The following is a 23,061-nucleotide window of genomic DNA, read 5'->3' as shown; positions in this document are numbered from 1 at the left end:
CAGAGTCCACGCCAGTTGTGCTTTTTAAGGGTTTGTTGACCCACTTTTATTAAAAGAAAGAAAAACGTCCATCCAGAATTTCCCACGCAGGGGGTTTCAAGTTGTTACAGCAATAAAGAAATGGTCAAACGAAAATGCCAAGCCACCTGGCTCTCTTCAGAAATACAGCCCCCTAGGCTTACACTTCAGCCCTCTTGGCCACGTACCAAAGTACCTGTACAAATCACTGTACCTTCTCTCAGCTTCTGTGCTGCTCAGCCCACAGCTTTGGGTCCTTTGTCTATACCATGCAGACATGCATGCTTCTCCCTTGCTTGCCTGGACTCCTCGGGAGGGTGGAGTCCAGAACACTGGTCTTGATTCTACTATAAGCCCAGGACCCACCTGCTCAATCAACCAGCCAGACTCCTGGCTGTTTCCAAAACCCGGTCCCAGGATTGGAGATTCCTGCCTATTTGAGAGTCCTGGGCGACCATTACCAGGACAGGGAACTGTACTATCACACCTGATAGGAACATGGTTCCGTTCTTGACGACGAAGACGGAGGGCCAGAAAGGAATCCGGTTTATTAGCCTTAGTGTAGATAGTATGGTTCGACCTACGAATAGCCTTATCAGCCGATTCAGCTAATGCTAGATCAAGTTCTGTCCTTGATTTTTCCATCTGTATTCTATGAGCCTCAGACGGGGAGGACTGAAACTGGAGGAAACAGTGATGGAAATCACATTCCAATTTAGTGGCTTTCTTATCGCAGTTTAGATGAGTAGATACTGAAATGCATTTACCCCTGATTACAGGCTTGTGCGCTTCCCAAAGAAGAACAGGAGAAATGTCAGGGGTAGAATTGAGTTTCAAATAGTCTGCCAAATCAATTTGGATATCGAAACAGTAAGATTGATTAGTAAGGTGAGCTTCATTTATACACCAGGTATGGTCTTTGGACATAGGGACTAGGGAAGAGACCGTGGTAAGTACTGCACAGTGGTCGGACCAAGAGATAGGCTGGATAGTGGAGTTAAGTAATATGGGGGAGGAGGCAACTGAGATAAAGATATGGTCAATTCTAGAAAAGGATTTATGTGGGTATGAATAGAAGGTATAATTTTTCTTTGTTGGGTTGCATTCACGCCAAGTGTCAAGCAAAGAAGCTTGTTGTAGGAGTTTCCGAAAACGCACAGAGGGGGAATATTGATCAGGAGCGTAAGGTGATTTATCTATATGTGGTTGTAGCACTAAATTGGAGTCACCACATAAGAATAGTGTTCCTTTACAGTGAGAGCGTACTACCTGAAACAAGTGTGAAAAAAAGGGGTTCGGATTGGTATTTGGGGCATAATAAGAGACAAGGGTAGTCTCAAAATCTTGAAGAAGACCCACTAGTATAATATAGCGACCTTCCGGGTCTTTAATCTCGGAAGAGACTGTGAAAGGGAGAGTGTAATGAAGAGCAATCAGGACTCCGCTGTGTTTTGTGTGGGCCGATGCAGTGAACACCTAGGGATAACGGTAACTAAAAAATTTGGGGGTAGTATGAGCTGAAAAGTGTGTTTCCTGAAGGGCAACTATACCTGCTTTTAAAGATGCAAATGTTTAGAAAGCCTTGACTCTCTTATTGGGCGAGTTGAGTCCCTTAACATTTAACAAGAGTACTTTCAAGGGGGCCATCTGGGAACGGATGAGGGAGATAGAGACGACATCTTCAGGGCCATGCAACCCAGCCGACCTGGGAAAAGGAGAAGAAAAAAGTAGACAAAAGAGAGTAGAAAGAGAAGATAGAAGACAAGAGTAACCATGTAGGGCAAGCAAATGGTCATAGGGAGGGAGAAGAGACTAACTCTATCACCCGACCAGATAGTACACCAACACAGGGGCCAGCCACCTAGCCCGTTGGTGGGTGGACCGTAGAAAGGGGGAGCAGTGACAGCTCCCCGCCACAAACGGAATATACAAATCACATATTGTGAAACAGTTTGCAATAGTCAGTCAACTAGTTAAATAGCCTGTGCTCAGCAGCAATAATAACAAAACAGATAATAAATACTGGTAAGTTCACAATAATCAGGGCTGATATCCTCAGCCAGACATCTCGGCCGTCCCAGGGGATATCCGAGAGGGTAGGTCTAGTAGGAGGCCAGAAAACCATTACTTAGAGGTAAGAGCAGGGGGGAGGCAGGGGGGAGGTGTGGATGAGGATGGGAGAAAGGGGGAGGGGGGAAAGTAAGACAAACACTGGGGAGGTAGAGGGAAGAACATGGGAAGCAAACATAAAGGATGAAGGGGGATATGAAAGAGAGGAAGGAGCGGGGAGGAAGGGAGTGGGAGGGAGAGAGGAGGGACGTGGGGGGGGGGGAAGAAGGGAGGAGGGGAGCCTCAGAAGAGCAGGGCATAAAAATACACATAGTAGTAAAGGTGTAGTAGTACATTTCCTGCATCTTGTAGGCTACAACAGGTAACCTCCAGCACAATATGTAGCAGTCACTGGTCAACACCCGTCAGCACCAAATGGATATGGGCGGGGGTCAAACCACTTGCCCATAAAGAGTCACCTGCAGAGGGATAATTGGGGAAAGGGGAAATAGACTGGCACAGACTGTCTGAAGCACCAGTATTAAAGAGTAAAACTTAAAAATAAACAGAACAAAAAATATATTTCAATGTGGTGTAACACTGAACCTGGGCAACCACTAGGAACGAAGAGGGGTTGCAGCAGCCTCCACCTCGTGAAGGGGAAAACCTAAGGCAGGCAGTCCCTGAGTGCCTCGAGTGGAGGATCGTCAATGGGTATAACGGTTGATAATGGAGGGTCCAGACGATTCGATTGACTCAGAGAAGGAGGCTTGTTTCGACATCAGGGAAGAAATAAGAAACCTGCAAAAAGAAAGGTAATCAAACAAACTCAACAGGGTGAGTACAGTTGGCGATCGGGTGATCCATCTTTTGGCAAGCGAGCAGGGGTTCCCTTATGAACAGAAGACGGTCCCGGCTGGGATCTCTGTGGGGTAGCCGCATATGGGTGAGCAGCATTGGGGGCCGGGGTGCGAGGTAAGGTAGTCTCTGAAACTTGTGCCGGAACGACCAGATGAAGAGACTCCAACAGGCACTGGAGGGATTCCGGTGATGTGCAGGAATGTTGCTGACCGTGATAGGAGAATTGCAGGGCAAAGGGAAATCGCCATGTGTATTTCAGTTGATGTTGCACAAGCACTTGTAGCTGCGGTTTCATGGCACGTCGCTTTGCAATTGTGAGGGGAGCCAGGTCAGAGAAAAGCTGGTAGGTATGACCCTGGAACAGGAGAGCATCCTTATTGCGAGCAGCCGCAAGCAATTGTTCCTTCGTGCGGAAGTAGTGTCATTTTACTATGATGTCCCATGGGGGACCATCTTGTTGGCGGCGGGTTAAGGCCCTGTGAATTCGGTCAAATTACAATCTTTCGATCAGTATGGAGGACGCTGAAAGCTCCTGGAACAGGGCCATGGAAAAAGACTGCAGATCATCAATAGTCTCGGGTATGCCACGAATGCGTAAGTTAGACCTTCGAGAGCGATTCTCCGCGTCCTCTAAACGTGAGAGGAGGGCGGCATTCTCGTCACGCAGAGCCGCCTGTTCTTGGGCCTGTTCTTGGAGGGTGAGCTCCATATTGTCTACCCTGGTTTCTAAGTCTGCTGTCCGCTGGCCTAGCTCCCTGATCTCACGTGACAGTCTGTTGGTGATTTGGTCAGAGGTAGTTTTGAGGGCCTTATGAAGCATGGATTCCATATGTTTAAGAAAGTCAGTCTGAGACATACCTGACGACGGTAGAGTAAGGGGATCGCTGGTATGATATTCAGTGCAATCATCCTCCTCACTGTCTGCCTGCAGGGATCTATCCGGGGAAGCGGCCTGTTGCTTAGCCAGGGCCTTCGCCGCCATCTTGGAAGAGGCGCGGGCCAGGGCTTCCTTGATCGGTTTAGGCTTTGTTTTGCAGCGGTGACCGGTTAAAACCATCCCGGGTGAAGCAGTGTCCGTTCCAGAGGAGAGTGCTCGAAAAAGCAGGGTTGCTGCGTGGTTCAGGAGGCTAATTAAGTCCCGATGTAGTGGCGGGGAGTGCGGAGCTCTAAAGGAACACATCCTCCATCGTGAGCCTCGCGCATGCACCCCCAACAGATCTTCTTTTAAACAACCTCTACAGCAGAGACTGAGAGATCCGGAACGGTGCAGTGTATCCTTACACTCCCTATACTCCCTTTTTCTCCCTTCTACATGGGACATGGGATATGTGAAAAGTGGCTTGTAACAGATTGTTGCTTGGAATGTTATCAGGTAGTCACAGGAAAGCTGAGCCCTGTACTCTTTGTATTTTGGAAATTGCTTAAAATAAGAGCTATTAAGGTGGACACATATTGAACTTTAATTGATTAAGTGACTGTCGGTAATTATACTTGAGCAGACTGACATACCAGGTATACGGTTAAAGTGACCTCTTTGGTTACATTTCTTTAAAGAATGGCAGCAGCCATAAAAAAGGGACAGTCTAATCAGGAGAGCGGTGGCCCTCAAATAACGCGAGCCGCGAAAGACAAGGAAAAAGCGGCACAGGCAGCAGCAGCTGCAGCTGCAGCCAAATTGGAACCATTTTCACATACTTTAGTAAAGTCTCCTGGAAAATCAGTTCAGCACCCACAAACACAGGTTAAAAATCAAACAGGGGCAGTGACGGACAGGAAAAGTATTGGACAAGGGTCATCAGCTCTCAAAATGAAAAAAAATCCTGTGGTAGAGTCCCGGGGGGGGGGGGGGGGGGGGGACAACAGCACTAGCAAAAACCATTATAGAAATTCCTTTGGTAAGCACAGTAGATGACCCCAGGCGAGCCAACATTGAAGGAGATATTAAACGCTATAAATGCATGCAAGGGGTCACTGAATAATTTAACTGAACAGATAAATGAAATAAAGGAAGATCTAGTGACAATGGGCCAGGAAGTGCAAAAGAATGTACAAAGGATAACATCAGCGGAAGAGAGAGTGAGTCAAGTAGAAGATGAGGTGTACTCTTTAAAACAACAGATGCAAGAATTAAAGGATAGGGGGAGGGCGGGGCTAAATTGTATCAGAGCACGAGTATCACGTATCACTTATCAAGCACAAGTGAAGGGAATGTATTTGAATGCACATTTAAATGTTTTTCTTTTCTAGGTATATTTAAAATGGTATATATTTTTTCTTTTTGCTCTTTAGAGGCCTTTTTTTGTTGTTGTTTTTTTTGTTGTTTTTTGTTGCTACAATGTTAAAATGCATCCACGGCTTTAGTCGACTATTTTTTCCGATAGTTTGGGAAACCCAAGTTCCCACTGGGAAGCTTTACATCCTTGTAAATCTTGTCTATGAGGCTGGGTATGAGACCTAAAATGATAAATATAGGCTCCTGGAATGTCCGGGGGATGGGGGACCCAGTGAAAAAAGCTGCAATTTTTACTACCCTGGAGTGGTATGGGGTGGAGGTGATATGTATCCAAGAGACCCATTTGACTAAAGAAACAAAGTTAAAATTGGTCAAAAAAAAAAAATATCAAAGCCAGTACCACTCTGTCCACTCTTCCTATTCTAGAGGAGTGAGCATAATGGTAAAGACAGGCGTATCATTTGCATGTATAGAGTCAAGAACAGATGAACTGGGTCGCTATATTTTTCTGCACTGTTTGATAGAAAATGTACCATATGTATTGGCTAATATTTATATAAATATATATATATATATATATATGTATATACCCATATATATATATATATATATATGTATATATATATGTATATATATATATATATATATATATATATATATATATGTATATGCCCCCTCCCTTTAAGATGGAGGTTTTGTATAAGTTAACAGAATTTGTGGTAAATAAGGTAAATATCCCGGTATTAGTGGTTGGAGATTTAAATAACGTGCTAAATAGAACGATGGATAGATTTCCACCGGGGACACGGAGCCCAGGGTTAGGAGAAGGGTATCTAAGTAAATTTTTGGAAGAGGTTGGGTGGTAGGATATTTGGAGGGTGAAACATCCAGATCTGCGGCAGTACTCCTGTTTTTCAAGTACATATTCTACACTGTCAAGAATAGACATGGCCCTGGGAAACTGTGCAAGTTTACAAGCAGCCAGTAAAATATCCTATTATCCAAGAGGGGTTTCTGATCACTCCCCTCTGGTGCTGTCACTGAGCACAGGGAAAAAATGTTCGCCAAGTAATTGGAAAATAAGTCCCTTCTGGCTAGAAGTGATGGGGAAGCCAGAAGAAGTTGGCATCAAATTAAGGGAATTCTTGGATTTTAACACAGGGACGGCTTCAGAGGGAGTGGTGTGGGACGCCCTTAAGGCATTCCTCAGGGGGATATTGATCCAGCAGGTAGCTAAGATCAAGAGGAACTCTAGGGAATGGGAGGAGAAAATCAGGGAAGAGGTTCTAGAGGCTGAAAAGCAATATGTGGAAAATCCAACACCGACTAAACAAAGGCTATGGTTGGAGAAGCAACAGGAATATAAGCTGGTGGTAAACAAGAAAGTAGAAAATAAGCGTCTATTTCAGGAGCAGAGTGCTTTTTTTCGGAAGGGGAAAGTGTGGGCCATACTTTGGCCCTCCTAGCGAAAACTAATATGGCGCCCTCAAATGTTCCCGCAGTCAGGACGGTAGGAGGTGGGATATCATCTGAAACATCTGTAATAGTAGACACGTTTGCTGTATATTATAAAGATCTATATAGATCAAAAAAGGGGGAAGCTAAGGTGCAAATGGAAGAATTCTTCAGGGAAATAGGAATCCCAGTTCTATCAGAGGAGGACAGAAATGCTATGGAATCCCCAATTACATTATTGGAACTACAACAGGCAGTCAAAGGACTTTCCAATCAAAAGTCCCCAGGGCCAGATGGCTACGAGCGGAGATTTACAAACAATACGGTGAGGTGCTGCTCCCGGAACTACTAAAAACGCTGAACTGGGCGATAGAAGGTGGAAGGCTACCCCCTTCAATGTTAGAAGCAATTATTATAGTGCTCCAGAAGGAAGGGAAGGATCAACTAGATACATCATCTTATAGACCGATATCTTTGCTTTGCTCAGATGTAAAAATCTTGGCCAAGGTACTGGCAACGAGAATAAACAAATATATTCAGAAATTAATACACCCAGATCAATCGGGATTTATTCCAAATCGGTCCACGAGTATAAATATAAGAAGGCTGTACTTAAACTTACAGACTCCGACGGAGAATGTGGGAGATAGATCTATCCTATCATTGGATGCCACCAAGGCCTTTGATAGTCTGGAGTGGGACTATCTCTGGTACGCTCTGGAGAAGTTTGGGTTTGGTCCATCTTTTATCAAATGGATAAAGCTACTGTATAATTCCCCAAGGGCCAAAATAAAAATAAATAATGAAGTTTCACAGTCGTTTGAATTGGAAAGGGGAACGAGACAGGGATGCCCACTGTCCCCCCTCCTTTTCGCCCTGGCAATTGAGCCCTTGGTGACTGTAATTAGAGCTAGACAGGAAATACAGGGGTTCCAGAGAGGAGCAGAGGAGGAAAAAGTCGCGCTTTATGCGGACGATATCCTCCTTTTCTTGGGGAATGTAGAATTCCCCAAGAAAAGGAGGATATCGTCCGCATAAAGCGCGACTTTTTCCTCCTCTGCTACAACCTCCCTCAAAACTGCAGTTCAAAGAGTAGAAGCGTTCGGACGATTTTCGGGCCTGGTGATAAACTGGGAAAAATCAACAGTGGACCCGGTAAGCAATATGGATGGGATAGGAATCCCTCAATTAAAAATTGGGGAGAAGATGGAGTATCTGGGAATCGTGGTAACACGTAACCCAGAACAATTTATAAATAATAATCTAGTGCCACTTCTGGGTAAATTTAAACGCAAAGCGGATATATGGGGACATTTGCCACTGTCGGTAGCCGGCCGCAGCAATCTTATCAAAATGATCTGGATGCCACAATTGCTTTTTATACTTCACAACTCCCCAGTATGGATTGATAACCGATGGTTTAAAAAGATAGAGACCCTCTTTAGGACCCTAATCTGGAAAAAGGGAAAAGCAAGGATTAGTCTCCGAACGTTACAATTACCAACAAATAGAGGAGGGCTAGCGGTCCCACACACCTATAGTTACTTTTTGGCGGCACAGTTGCAGCATTTGGGGGGGTGTAGCATAGAGGGGGGAAGGAAATGCAAGTGGGAAAACATAGATCTGTAATAGAGACCTTAGAGGCCAACTCTTTCTTGGTAAAAAGCCCAACAGTAAAAATGATAGCAAGAATATGGCAAGCAGGAAAATTAGCCTTGGGCTATAAAGGACTAACAGAATATTCTCCATTATGGAAAAACAATAACTTAAAAGAAATTTTGGCCATGGGGAAACTAAAAGAATGGGATAAACATGGGATAACTAGAGTGGCACAACTGTACACAGGTTGCACATTAAAACTCTTCTCAGAGCTAAGTAGTGAATATAGCATTCCAAACTCCATGTGTTTTACCTATTTGCAGGTCAGACACGCACTACAAGCCCAATTTAAGCTACAGCCGGTAAGATGTCAAAAGCTTACGCATTTCCAAAGAAGTTAGCATCAAATTAAGGGAATTCTTGGATTTTACCACAGGGTCTTATCTCAGAATTGTATGAACGGATCAGTGATCAGTTAATAGGAAAAGAGAAGTTGAGTAGGAATAAACAGAGGTGGGAGGAGGATATTGGCCTCATAACGAACGACCAATGGGACAGGATATTGGAACTGGGGACAGTAGTCTCACTAGCCCCGTCACAACGGGTCTCCCATTTATTCCTCTTCCACAGGGTTTATTATACTCCCAAGAAATTATATGGATTTGGATGGAAGTCTGATGATAAATGTCCCAGATGTCAAAATACAGGGGACCTTATCCATATGATGTGGAAGTGCACAAAATTGCATAGATACTGGGTTAAGATTCTGGACATTATAAATGTAACCTTTGGAATTACTTTGGAACTCGAAGCCAGGGTTTGCCTATTAGGATGCATTGAGGAGAGAAGGGGGCAGGGGGATATATCAGAAGCAGCTATAAGATGTCGGTTCCAGGCGAGGAAATTGATAGCACTAAAATGGCAAGCAAAAAATCCACCCACAGTAGCGGAATGGCTTAAAGCGGTTGTAAACCGCATATATAATTTTTTTTTTTTTTTTTACCTGCAAGGCAAAATGCATAATCAGCTAGTATGCACCGCATAATAGCTGATTATGAAATACTTACCTCAAAACGAGGTGAACAACACTTACCTGGTTCACGCCGAGCGAGATGTCATCTTGCTCCGGCGTGTCTTCCGGGTATCGCCGCTCCAGCGCTGTGATTGGCTGGAGCGGCGCCGCTCCGCTCCTGTGATTGGCTGGAGCGGCGATGACGTCACTCCCGCGCATGCACGCGGGAGATTTAAAATCGGCAAGGTCCGGCGGCTGCCGGATCTTCCGCCGTGGATCCCCCCCTGCGCCGCCCGCATTGCGAGGGGAATATCTCCTAAACCGTATAGGTTTAGGAGATATTCTTTTTACCTACAGGTAAGCCGTGTTATAGGCTTACCTGTAGGTAAAAGTGCAAATTTAAGGTTTACAACCGCTTTAATGTAATGAACAGCACAATAGGGAAGGAGAGGGGAACATGGATTAGACGTGATAACCTTAGAAATTGTAATTCAATATGGGAGTACTGGTTATGTAAAATAGGCCGTTCACTTTAATTAAGGAAAGACTGGTAAAGAACATTTAAGGAAAAGTACAGGATTAAAAACGTGTATGCACTTTAAAAGTAAGATAGGAGGGGGGAGGGGGGTGGCATTGATGGATATTTTTAGCTTTTGTTATTAACTTTTTGTATGCATATAAAATGTACTGAGTGTAAAATATGGATTTATATTTTCTGTTTTGTATTTCTATGGAAACAATAAAAAAAAGTATTGAAGTAAAAAAAAAAAGAGTATCTGTAAGGGGTTGCAGTGTTGTGGCACCACCACCAGTGTCTAAGGCCCAATTTTTCTTCCCCTGTTCTAGTATTTTTCTTTGTTTGATTATTTTCTAATTTGAGTTTATTGTAGCTTTCTCCTACGTTATCATAGTGTCATTTTTATTTTCCTGTACTAAATACTCATCATTGTCAATGTAAACACGACAAATCTAGAGTTGTTCTTTTAGGCAGCATTGATATAATAATAAGCCACACATTGTTGAGTACCCAAAAATATTTATTGTTTCACATTTAAAATGTGTCATTTTTATTTTTTCCAAAAATATCTTAATAGAAATTCTTTATTTTAATTTTTTTAATTTTTTTTTAATATCAAGAAATATATTTTTGCCTAGAAATATTTTTTTTTAGAATTTTTTTTTCTTAGATATCTTTTTTTTCTTAGATATCTTTTTTTTTTTTGATGTATTTCCTTTGACAATAACAAAATTAAAAAATATCTGGTTAAAACGCATGAACAATGACCAACTTTTTAGCAGTTGTCATTGTTCATGCGTTTTAGCCAGAAAAATAGAGATTACACTTTAAAAAAATAAAACAAAACATACATAGAAAAACAAGAAAAACTTTAAAACTTTTTTTTTTAAACCCTCCCCAGAACATCCATTAAATTCTTTAGTTTTCGCTCCACCGGTTGTGTTTTCTTTCTCATCTGCCCTAAGCAGATGTGGATGTCCTCAATTTCAGCCCTGCAGGACAACACCTCCCCAATTAAGACCTGGGCGCTGTAGGTGTCCAATCCGCCCCCACAACAGCACGAATACCTCCTGAAATTTGGAAACAATTACAATTATGCAGGCCTACATCTATTGCCGCGTACACACGGTCGTTTTTTGGCATGAAATAATATGACATTTTTAAAAACGTCATTTAAAATGATTGTGTGTGGGCTTCACATCGTTTTCCGTCTTCTAAAAAACGACAACATTTTTTTTTTCGAATGTTCTTCAATTTTTTATGTCGTTTTTGAAAATGTTGTTTTTTGTGTTGTAAAAAATGATCGTGTGTGGGCTAAAACGACGTTTTAAACTTGCGCATGCTCAGAAGCAAGTTATGAGATGGGAGCGCTCATTCTGGTAAAACTACCATTCATAATGGAGTAAGAACATTCATCACGCTGTAACAGACAGTAAAGCGCGAATCGTCTTTTACTAACACGGAATCAGCTAAAGCAGCGCATGGAATGGGAATGGAACTTCCCCTTTATAGTGCAGTCGTACGTGTTGTACGTCACCACGCTTTGCTAGAGCATTTTTAAAAAACTATGGTGTGTGGGCAACGTAGTTTTTTATGATTGTTGGAGTTGGAAAAACGTCTTTTTTTTTCATGATGAAAAACGTTGTTTTCTTTCATGACAAAAAGTGATCGTGTGTACGGGGCATATTACCTGAAGCTGTGCTTTATGACACTGACCTGATGTGGTGGCATTTTCTGCACACCCCGCGGGGGTGGGGCTTGGGTTTGTGTGGGGTTTGTCTGCTCCAGTCGTGAAGCTTGATTGCGCCCTATGAGATTGTAAAAAAGGGATACATGAATCAAAAATATTAGAGGTCTGAAAGAGGAATATCAATCATTCTTTTTATAAAGTGTGGTACAATTGTCTGTTTTTACAATCCTTCTAAGCTTAACACAGGATTTTATCCATTACCAAAGCTGCTACATTTCTCTATCTTTGGCCAAATTTATTACGTGGAAAAACACCAGGGGCTAGATTCAGATAGGTTAGCGGATCTTTAGATCCGCGTAACCTATCTGATTAACGTTACGCCGCCGCAATTTTTTGAGGCAAGTGCTTTATTCAGAAAGCACTTGCCTCTAAAGTTGCGGCGGCGTATCGTAAATCCCCCGGCGGAATTAAAATTCCGCGGCTAGGGGGTGTGTACTATTTAAATCAGGCGCGTCCCTGCGCCGATCGAACAGCGCATGCGCCATCTGCAAATTTTCCCAGCGAGCATTGCTCCAAATGACGTCGCAAGGACGTCATTGGTTTCGACGTTAACGTATATTACGTCCGGCCGTATTCGCGAACGACTTATGCAAACAACGTTAAAAATTCAAAACTCGGCGCGGGAACGACGGCCATACTTAACATAGGATACGCCGCACTTACCCCTGCTATACCAGGGGTAACTTTCCGCCGGAAAAAGCCGAACGCAAACGACGTAAAAAAAAAAGCGCGGGGCGGTCGTTCGTTTCTGAATCGGCGTAATGCTCATTTGCATATTCAACGCGTAAAAGATATGGAAGCGCCACCTAGCGGCCGGCCTGGAATTGCAGCCTAAGATCCGACGGTGTAAGTCACTTACACCTGTCGGATCTTAGGCATATCTATGCGTAACCTGATTCTATGAATCAGGCGCATAGATACGACGGCCGAACTCAGAGATACAACGGCGTATCAGGAGATTACGCCGTCATATCTTCTTTCTGAATCCGGCCCCAAGTATTCACTGGATCACCTCTGTGTGACACCCTAAATAGGTTGTTCTTGTGGCCAACACTCAGTGCTGATCCTGACCTCCCTGGGGCCCTAAGCAAAATGACATGGCACATTAAAAATGAGAAGCGGGGGGCGCTGACGACAGTGACATGTCACATTAAAGAAAGTTAAAGGGGAGGGGGTGTTCTGCTGTCGCAAATGACATCTTACATTAAATTGAGAAGCAGGGGGTGCTGACTTCTTACCTCTTCTCCCATGCAGCCAGCGAGTTGAGAAGCGGAGTGAGGGGGCGAAAATCACTTTTTACCAGGTGGGGCCTCTAGTAATTTGGGGGGCTCTTCGCAGCTTTGCGGGGCCCTAAGCGGCTTGCATAGTGAGCCTATAGGGCGGATCGGCCCTGCCAACACTTGTGCTACTGAGTCCATATGTGTAACCAACTGCTGAGCATACTCTCCTTTTACTGTATATTGAAGTTGGATTATTTAAATCTAGTTAAGAACACATCTACATTACTGTAAATAAAAAATGGTCTCACATAAATAGATCATAAATAGAATGAACGACGACTCAAACGACCAATTATTATGCCCACAAACATGAACCTTGAGACATCTATTCTTGAACTGTATATATACAACCTGAAAGAAAAAGCACAAATGCCGCACAATAATAAAAACAAATAATCAGAGTACACATGAAAATTACTTCTTCTGATGACTTTTTTAATCCCCTCCATCTGCTCCGGCTCTCTTAATTTAAGGTCAGACCACCTTTTACGCAACTGTTCCCTTGACCTCTGCACCCCGAATTTCTGACGGATACTCCTCTGCACATTGTCCATGATCTTGGCCTTCACTTTGTTTGGGTTCTTGTAAGGGCCATGTTTGCAATCAAAGTCCTCCCTCCTTAGGATTGCCACCATTTCTACCATCTCCTCAAAGGACATATTGGTGGCCTTGTACCTCCTGCTACTGGTGTGTGCTACCACCTGGCCTCGCTCCTGGCTTGAGGTTGCAGCTTGCTGTGTGTCCTCCATGGTGTCTTCACTGTCTTGCATTGACCAACAGAAAAGGGGCGTGGCAAGCACTAGAACGATCGTCAGGGGCGTGGGAAACGTGCGGAGCTTCTCACATGCGCAGTGTATAAAGGGATATCGCGTGAGTGAAAACGTCGCTCACAGTCTGTAGAAAAAGGCGGAAGAAACGATCGTGTAGTACGACGGTACGTAACTTGATTTTGGACTTTATGATCAGTGGATGAGTTTGTGGGTTAGATATGGGGAGAAAGCTTAGTAGTAAGAGGCTTGCCTGACATTAGCTTTTTTTGCTTAATTTTGACTTGCAGAAATAATGGAGGCCTTCAGAGAACAGGAGTTCTTCACAGAATTTGTTCAAAGGGGGCCCCGGATGGCAACCCCCCTTTTTTCTAGAATTTTTCTTTCCCCAAAAAATAATTTATTCAGCCAAGATCTGGCATTGGAATGGCCCCCCCACCCCTAAAATAATCGACATATTGTTGCCACACAGCACGTGCGCTTTGGGGGCCAAGCCTGTATAGCCAGGCTCACGGGCCGCCACTGGAACATCAATGGCCTCATCAGGCACAGGTGTCATGCAGTTTGTTGAGGGTCTCTTTAGGAAATTGTGAAATATGCAGCAGCAAAGTATGACATGGTTCAGATTCTACTTAAGAAACCTACAGTCCTTGTCTTGTTTGCACCGCCTGTATACTGCTGTTCAAAGTATATAGGGCCAAAGGGTCTTGTAATGACCTGGGGGGAGTGGTGGCGGGGAAACCCATGCTATTTTTTTCAGTGATTTTTATCCATATTGCAGGGACCAAACATTACATTAAAGCCGCAAGCAGTATTAAATTTCTTTTTTCTTATAGTAATCTCATTTTGTGCAGGGACAGTTCTAAACACGTGGCACCTCACAGGCATACTATAGACACCCAGCAGGTACGATATTTAAAGGAATTTTGCATTTTTTTTTCTCACTTTAACCACTTCCCGACGGCCGTACGACTATATACGGCCGCAGAGTGGTTCTACTTCTCTGGGGCGCCGTCTTTTTACGGCCGCCCCTTTGCTCGGTCCCCGCGCGCGCATCGGGGAACTTCTGTGCTGGCCGTGTCCCTTGGACACAGCCAATCACAGATCGCCGTGAACGGCCAATTGGAGTGGCCGTTTGCTAGGCTATCTGTGCGGCCAATGAGAGATGATCTCATATGTAAACATATGAGATCATCTCTCATTGCCGGCTCACACACTGACAGCGTCCTGTCAGGGAGAGAGGAGACCGATATTTGTCTCTTGTACATAGGGACACAGATCGGTCACCTCCCCCTGTCACCCCCCTTCCCCCACAGTTAGAACACTATATAGGGTACACATTTAACCCCTTCCTCACCCCCTAGTGTTAACCCCTTCCCTGCCAGTCACATTTATACAGTAATTAGTGCATATTTATAGCACTGATTGCAGTATAAATGTGAATGGTGCCAAAAATGTGTCAAAAGTGTCCGATGTGTCCGCCATAATGTCGCAGTCGCAATAAAAATCGCAGATCGCCGCCATTACTAGTAAAAAAATAAATAATACAAAATAATAATTCTGTCCCTTATTTTGTAGGCGCTATAACTTTTGCGCAAACCAGTCGCTTATAGCGATTTATTTTTTTTTTTACTAAAAATATGTAGAATACGTATCGGCCTAGACTGAGGATAAAAAAAAATTGTAAAAAAAAATTGAGCTATTTATTATAGCCACAAGTAAAAAATATTTTTTTTATTTTTCAAAATTGTCGCTCTATTTTTGTTTATAGCGCAAAAAATAAAAACCGCAGAGGTGATCAAATACCACCAAAAGAAAGCTCTATTTGTGGGAAAAAAAGGACGTCAATTTTGTTTGGGAGCCACGTTGCACGACCGCGCAATTGTCAGTTAAAGCGACGCAGTGCCGAATCGCAAAAAGTCCTCTGGGCAGGAAGGGGGTTTAAGTGCCCAGTAAGGAAGTGGTTAAGCATCATTAAAATCGCTGCTCCAGAAAAAAATACAGTTTTTAAAACTTTTTTTCCATTGATACATGTTCCCTGGGGCAAGACCCGGGTTCTCAAAGACGTTTTCCAACAATAACTTGAATATTGGGCTTTAAAATGAGCACTTTAGAATTCGAACGTTCGAGTCCCATAGACGTCAATGGGGTTCTAAATGTTCGCGCAAACGTTCGGTCCGTTCGAAGGTTCTGGTGTGAACCAAACCTGGGGGTGTTCGGCTCATCCCTAACGACCAACATGCAACTTGAGGTAGACAGGATAGGTGTAGGTAGAGCAACTTTACAGTATCAGGCTATGGATAATAAAGGCAGTCCTGTATTTACATGCATCGCCACTCCAGCCGGAGTGGGTGAAGTGCCCCTGGACAGACCTCTCTCACAGGCCTGGCAGCCAGAGCGCCACTTAAAGCTTCTGGGAAAGGAAAACAAGTCTCTGCCACAGACTTGGCTCTAAGTTAGATTTGGATGTCCAGATGAGACCTCTGCCACAGGCCTAGTGCTTGGAAGTTAGGACGGTAGAGAAAATCCTTCCAGTATGTTCTTTGGGGTCACTGACTGACAGCTTGAATGTGACCTGTCAGTGTCCGATGCCCAGATCCCCGGTGGTTCGTTCAAGCCCTGTTGGATCACCTGCCTCCGGGTTCTCCTCAGACCGATCCCCCACCGAACAGCACCCAGCTTGGGATCTTCTCAATAGAAGAGGGGACCCAGTAAGTCACTGGGGCCCCTTTGCAGCATCGGTTGCTCCGGGCTATGAGAGCCTAGAGTCAGGAACTCCGCGTAGCACGCGACCCCGGCCTGGTGGGCCATAGTAGTGGGGCCCGTGATGTGCGCACACCCTAAAGGTGGGTGCCGCACCTGGAACCAGGAACCCGCGAAGAACCCCGAACAACGGCCTCCGCCACAGAAATACTCCTCCCCAGCATGCCCCACGAGGGAAAACTCCTCCAATTGGCTGCTGGGAAAAAGCGGCTCCGCCTGGACCCCTCTTGCACCACCTGCCGTCCAGAGATTATACTGCATCTCTGGGGCACAGACTGACCCACAGGACAATCCAGATTTGGCGACAGCCAAATTTGTCAAATTAAAGAATGAGAGCAACATAACTCTCTCATTCTCCCACTAAATTTAAGCATAGCACCTGTACGAAAGTACACAGGCGCTACACTTATATTTGTAAGGTGGGGCCACCGTCACGTGACCCCGTCCCCCTCTGACGCACCCTCTGCTACGTCACTGGTGAAGTCCAGGCTTTCCTCTTGCGTCAGGGGGCGGGGTCACGTGACGGTGGCCCCGTCTCACAAATATAAGAAATGTCAAAGCTCCAGCTGCGTCATTCGCTGGGCGGTGTCCGTTTTGCCAGTTTTTTTCCCCACATACTGTCATATTTTGTGTATTTGTTCCTGCATATTGTCACAGTTTAATCCCCTGTAGGGCTAACCACCAAATTGAGCTATGTACATCAGTATTAAAGCATCGCCGGCCTTCTCTCTCCGCCGGACACCGCCCGGCGAATGAGCGGCTGGAGCTTTAACATTTCTTATATTTGTGAGGCGGGGCCACCATCACGTGACCCCATCCCCCTCTGACGCACCCTCTGCTATGTCACTGGGGAAGTCCCTTGCGTCAGAGGGGGCGGGGTCACGTGACGGTGGCCCTGCCTCACAAATATAAGAAGTGTCAAAGCTCCAGCCACGTCATTCGCTGGGCGGTGTCCGGCGGAGAGAGGAGGCAGGCGATGCTTCGCTCTGGATCCCGGACGATCTTCTCATCACTGGACCGGAGAGGAGATCACACGTCGCTGGATACAGACAACATTGAACCAGGGAGCCGGGACCGAGTGGATTACCACCGCTGGATGTTTTTTCTTTGTTTTTTATTAATAAAGGACTTTTTTCTACGGAGTCTGTGTGTGTTTTTTACAACTATTTACAATTCCTTCGTGAAATGGTAGGGTTACAATGTACCCCATTACCAATTCACATAGGGGGGGCCAGGATCTGGGGGTCCCCTTTGTTAAAGGGGTCTTCCAGATTCTGATAAGCCCCCCGCCCGCAGACCCCCACAACCACCGGGCAAGGGTTGTGGGGATGAGGCCCTTGTCCCCATCAACATGGGGACAAACTCCCCATGTTGAGGGCATGTGGCCTGGTACGGTTCAGGAGAGGGGGGCCGCACTCTGTCCCCCCCTCTTTTCTGCGGCTGGCCAGGTTAACGTGCTCGGATAAGGGGTCTGGTGTGGATTTTTGGGGGAACTCCGCGCCATTTTTTTTAAAATTTGGGGTGGAGTTTAACTTAAAATCCACACCAGACCTAAAGGGTCTGGAATGGATATTTGGGGGCAACCCCACGTCATTTTTTTTTTAAATGGATGGCGGGGTTCCCCTTAATATCCATACCAGACCTGAAGGGCCTGGTAATTGAATTTGGGGGGACCCCCATGCTTTTTTTTTAATGAATGAATTCTCTCTGAATTGCCAGAGCCGACAATTCATTATAGCCGCAAGTCCGGTTTTAAATGCCTTTTTTTCCTTTCAGAAATTACACTTTGTGCAGGGACAGTTCTATGTACCGGAAACATGCGCTTTTTCACATGCTTACTTTACTCCCCCCCTAGGTACGAAATTTAAAGTAATATTTCACTTTTATTGTTTCACTTTTAGCATTATTAAAATCACTGCTCCCGAAAAAAAAAAAAATAATTTTGCAGGACCCAGATCCCCAAACACTTTTAAGGACAATAACTTGCATATTAGCCTTTAAAATTAGCACTTTAGATTTCAAATGTTCGAGTCCCATAGACTTTAACGGGGTTCTAAAGTTCACACGAACATTTGGTGTGTTTGCAAGTTCTGGGGCGAACCGAACATGGGGGTGTTCGGCTCATCCCTATCCACGGGCATAAACCTTAGACAAGTCTTTACCCATCTCCAGCTCCCACTGAGGAGAATGCCTCCCGGGTCTCGGTATCCTTTGACATCTAAAAGGCTTTTCAATACAGTAAGATGGTCCTATATGATGCAGGTTCTGGAAGGTTTTGGCTTTGGCCCAATTTTCCGGAAATGGATCGGTTTATTATACACGACTCCCACAGCCAATATTAAACTAAATGGTAGGCTTTCTCCCTCTTTTCCAATTAGGAGGAGGACAAGACAGGGGTGCCCTTGGACTTGCCAGGCATGAAGCCGGTCTGATCTATATTGACAAGGGATGGTAAGACCTCTTTCCCCTGCGCTGTTTGCCCTGGTGATGGAGCCTTTGGCTGAGGCCTTGCGGAGATTGAGCGAGGTGTCTAGAATCCGGGTTGACTCGGTGGTCGAGAAACTAGCATTGCATGTGGATGATCTAATCCTGTTCCTTTCAGGACCCTGGTCCCTTGCTTTCCAGGGTGCTTCAGCTTCTGGACCGCTTTGTGGCTCTCTCTGGCATCCAAACTAACTGGAGCAAATCACTTATTCTACCCATAGATCCTGGGGCAAAGAGGTTGAGTGACCCTGCTTCACCTCTACAATGGGCAAGCACCATTAAATACCTAGGAATCAATATCTCTTCCAATACCCAGGACTTTAGCAAACTTAAATTATCCCCAGCGGTGCAGTGGTGTAAACTGAAACTGAAGGCCTGGTTGAACCTCCCATTATCACTTATAGGGAAAATGAACTTAATAAAAATGAAACTACGCCTGGTCTTTCTGTATGATTTACAACACTCCCCGGTCTGGATACCGAAGACTCTTTTCTGGCAGTTGGATTCCACAGTGGCCTCCTTCTTGTGGCAATCACACCTGGCTAGATTCAATGAAAAAATCTTGCATAGGCCCTGGACACAGGGGGGACTTGCCCACATTGGTGTCGTCCGAGACCAGCCCGTTGTGTGCATGAGTGAGCATTGCAGCTAAATAATAGATGTGAAAACCTATTATTTAGCTGCAATGCTCACTCATGCACATAACTGGCTGGTCTCAGACGACACCAATGCGACAGTCATCCTAGAGGCAGCATAACTGGGATCCTTTGAGGCCTTTCGCAACTCTATAGGGGTCGGGGGGTTCTCCGGTACCTTTAACACTGGCTATGAAAGCGATTATTAGGCATGGCACAGGGTAGTAATTAAACCTAATTTGGTAAAGGCTAAGGTTGAAGGAATTCCACTTTCTGCAAGACCTGGGTTTGTGGGCCAGTAAGGGCATCAGGTATTTGAGGGATATCTGATTGGTCAGGGATATTTACATTTGATAGACTGAAAAACAAATTCCAACTTCCACTTTCTTTTTCAGGTTCCTGACGCATAGCATTGCTGTTTATATAGGAACCGGAAGTGAACTGAAGAACTGAAGTGAAGAAGTAAACTGAAAACCGGAAGTGAACTCAAAACCGGAAGTGAACCCAACCGCAAATTATGTCATCATTACACAGAGAAGCACAGCATCCCATCAGGACAAAAACTATAACAAAAAATGTGTTCCAAACGGCGGAAGCAAACATAACCTCGGTCTCTGGGACTAAATAAAAAGCTAGGAAGAATGTATATAAACATCTAGCTTCCAAAGAGGGATCATTTCAAAACGGTGAACATTTTTTGTTCTAGTTCTTGTCCTGATGGGATGATGTGTTCCTCTGTGTAATGATGACATCATTTCTGCCTGTTGGAACGCATCCCACGTCCGGTTTTTGGGTCCACTTCCGGTTTTGAGTTCACTTCCGGTTTTGAGTTCACTTCCGGTTCCTATATAAACAGCAATGCTATGCATCTTAGCCATGCCCCTGATGACACACGTTGGTGTAGAAACGTTGGGCCAGTGGAGGAAGGCTAACTCTATTTTGTTAATGGAGGGCTGAACGGAAGAGCGCCATCTTACTGGTAGGAAGCGCTTTTTATATTTTACATGTGAGCGCATCCTTACACCATTTAAAATAAACCTTTGTTTAATGGGATGTCTGCATTTTTGTTTTCATTTCCTACACATGTGCCTATTGGAGCCTATTGGATTATATGCCTTGCTGATCTCCAAGCTCACTTTGAAATTGCAAGTCCATAGAAGGAGGAGTGGTGGATGTTTTTTCTTTGAATCAGTGGCGGCCCACATTTTTTTTTTATAACATGTCCCTTTAAGTGTGTGTGTGTGGGGGGGGGGGGGCGGAGCGCCGGCCACAGAGGTGCTGTGGGAAGCATTTTTCCATCGAAATCGTGAGATTGGGCAAGCAAATCTATCGGCTGGCTTTTATACTGCCCATGGAGCGCAAAGCTCCGCGCTCTCACAACCACTCTGTGCTGGATGTGTCCTGTTGGTGGTTAGTGATTGGCTGGTCCATAGGACTTAGGGTGGTGCTTTTATCGGACCAGCCAATCACTTCCGGTTTTCTCAGTGACTCATCCTGGCTAGTCTGAACATGAGAGGATTTCGGCCGGTGATCGGGACATCTCACTGAGCTGCTAGCAGGTAATTAGGCAGAGAACTCTTGTGTTGTGCTCTCAGAACGTGCAGCAGTTTCCTGTGTACTGTGTGTAGTGGATCTGGGAGGTAGAAGGAGGGGGAGTGCAGTGAAAGGCTAAGAAGCTTTTATTTCCTGGGGACAGTAATCTGGATGGGGCTGTTAGTGTTATTACACATCTCCAGTATGTGTAACACGAGGGCTCCCAGGTCTGCAACCTCCTAGAGTCATGCAGCGCATGCTGTGTATATCTATCTATCTATCCATCCTATATCTCTGTCCGTCTGTCTGTAAACCCAATCATGGGTGAGTGACGTTGGGGGGGGGGGGGGTGGTTGTGATTTTGTTTGCGCCCCCCTAAAAAAATGGAGCACCAGCCGCCACTGCTTTGAATGATCTATTATCCTGTGAATCAAGAGTTCCATGCCACTAGGGGGCCCCATCAGGGTTGCCAGGCTCAGTAAAACCAGGGACAGTATGTAAAAATTTGTGTTTTTTTTTTTACATCTGTCCCTGATATGTCTGAAACTGACATGCTTTTGATATGAAAATCCTGAGATTTTAGCTGCCCCGCCTCTGCACTGCCCCCAAGCGTGGTGGCCATCTGTAAGCCCAGGGGCCCCATAATCTTCTATTGCCCGGGGGCCCCATGAGTTGTCAGTCTGCCCCGACTGACGGTAAGGGTCGGTGTGTTTGGGTGTTGGTGGAGGCTCGGCTATTATCCTTGCACTTGATTCCTCCTCTCTTCTGGATTTCTTTTGGATTGGATCCATATTTCAGATTGTCATCTATTGGAGTGATACATATGATCTTTGGATTGGATCCACATTTCAATTGTCATTTATTGGAATGTTACATATGAACTTTTTATTTTTTATTATTTTTTTATTATTGTTTTAGCGCTACACCACAACTTTCATTATTTTCCATTGTATCCAACAATATTGTATCAGCTGCTGGCTGTAGTGTGTGTGTATATATATATATATATAATTAGATTTGGCGCAATAAGCACTCTATTATTGTATTGTATTTGTGCGCACTAAAATTCATTAAAGTATATCGTTTCCAAAATTACCTACAAAAATACATAATAATTGGGGGTTCTAAGTAATTTTCGGGCAAAAAAATCAGATTTGTACATATATTTGTGGACGTGTTAGAATATGCCTGGTCTTAAAGTGGTTAAAAAGGGTCAGGGACTTTTGGTGCACGTTTTTAGGACATAAAACAGGTATTGCAATAAACAAACACTGTCTGCGTTTGTGTACCCACCAGTGTTGCTCATCTTCCTTTAAAAAAGTAATTAGTTAGTTACAAATTACTTGTCCGAAAAAGTAATTGAGTTAGTGACTCAGTTACTACATTGGCAAAGTAATTAGTTACTCAGCAAAGTAACTGACTTTTTTTTTGCCGGCGTTTGACGACCCCCTAATTTTCCAGCTAAAGTTTTGGTTTTGGGATATACTCACTGTATAAGACGACCCCTCACTGTGCCATCATACATGCCTCACTGTGCCATCATACACGCCTCACTGTGCCATCTGCAACATGCCTCAATGTGCCTGTAACTTGCCTCACTGACAGTGAGGCATGTATGATGGCACAGTGAGGCATGTATGATGGCACAGTGAGGCATGTATGATGGCACAGTGATCTCCCCGGTGCAGTATATATGGGGGGTGTCTTCTCCCCAGTGGAGTATATATGGGGGGTGTCTTCTCCCCAGTGGAGTATATATGGGGGGTGTCTTCTCCCCAGTGCAGTATATATGGGGGGTGTCTTCTCCCCAGTGCAGTATATATGGGGGGTGTCTTCTCCTTAGTGGAGTGTATATATATATATATATATAGGTTGTACACAGTCCCCCCTCACTCAGCACTTACTTCCACTGTGAGTCCAGAAGTGGACAGAGCCATCAGACTGCACCAGGTAGGGCCCCTTAAAGCTGTACTTGTACTTGAACCTGCGGTGAGGCGGCTTGTCCTCCTCCGCCCTGGCACAGCCCAGGCTCCAGAATAGAAGCAGCACTGAGCACAGCCCGGTCACTGAACGCTGCTGCTGCCGCCGCTCTATGGACATCGCTG

The sequence above is a fragment of the Rana temporaria genome, chromosome 4 (genome assembly GCF_905171775.1).
Source record: "Rana temporaria chromosome 4, aRanTem1.1, whole genome shotgun sequence".
Taxonomy (NCBI): domain Eukaryota; kingdom Metazoa; phylum Chordata; class Amphibia; order Anura; family Ranidae; genus Rana; species Rana temporaria.
The sequence above is the reverse complement of the archived record's forward strand: the minus strand, read 5'-3'. Positions refer to the sequence as shown.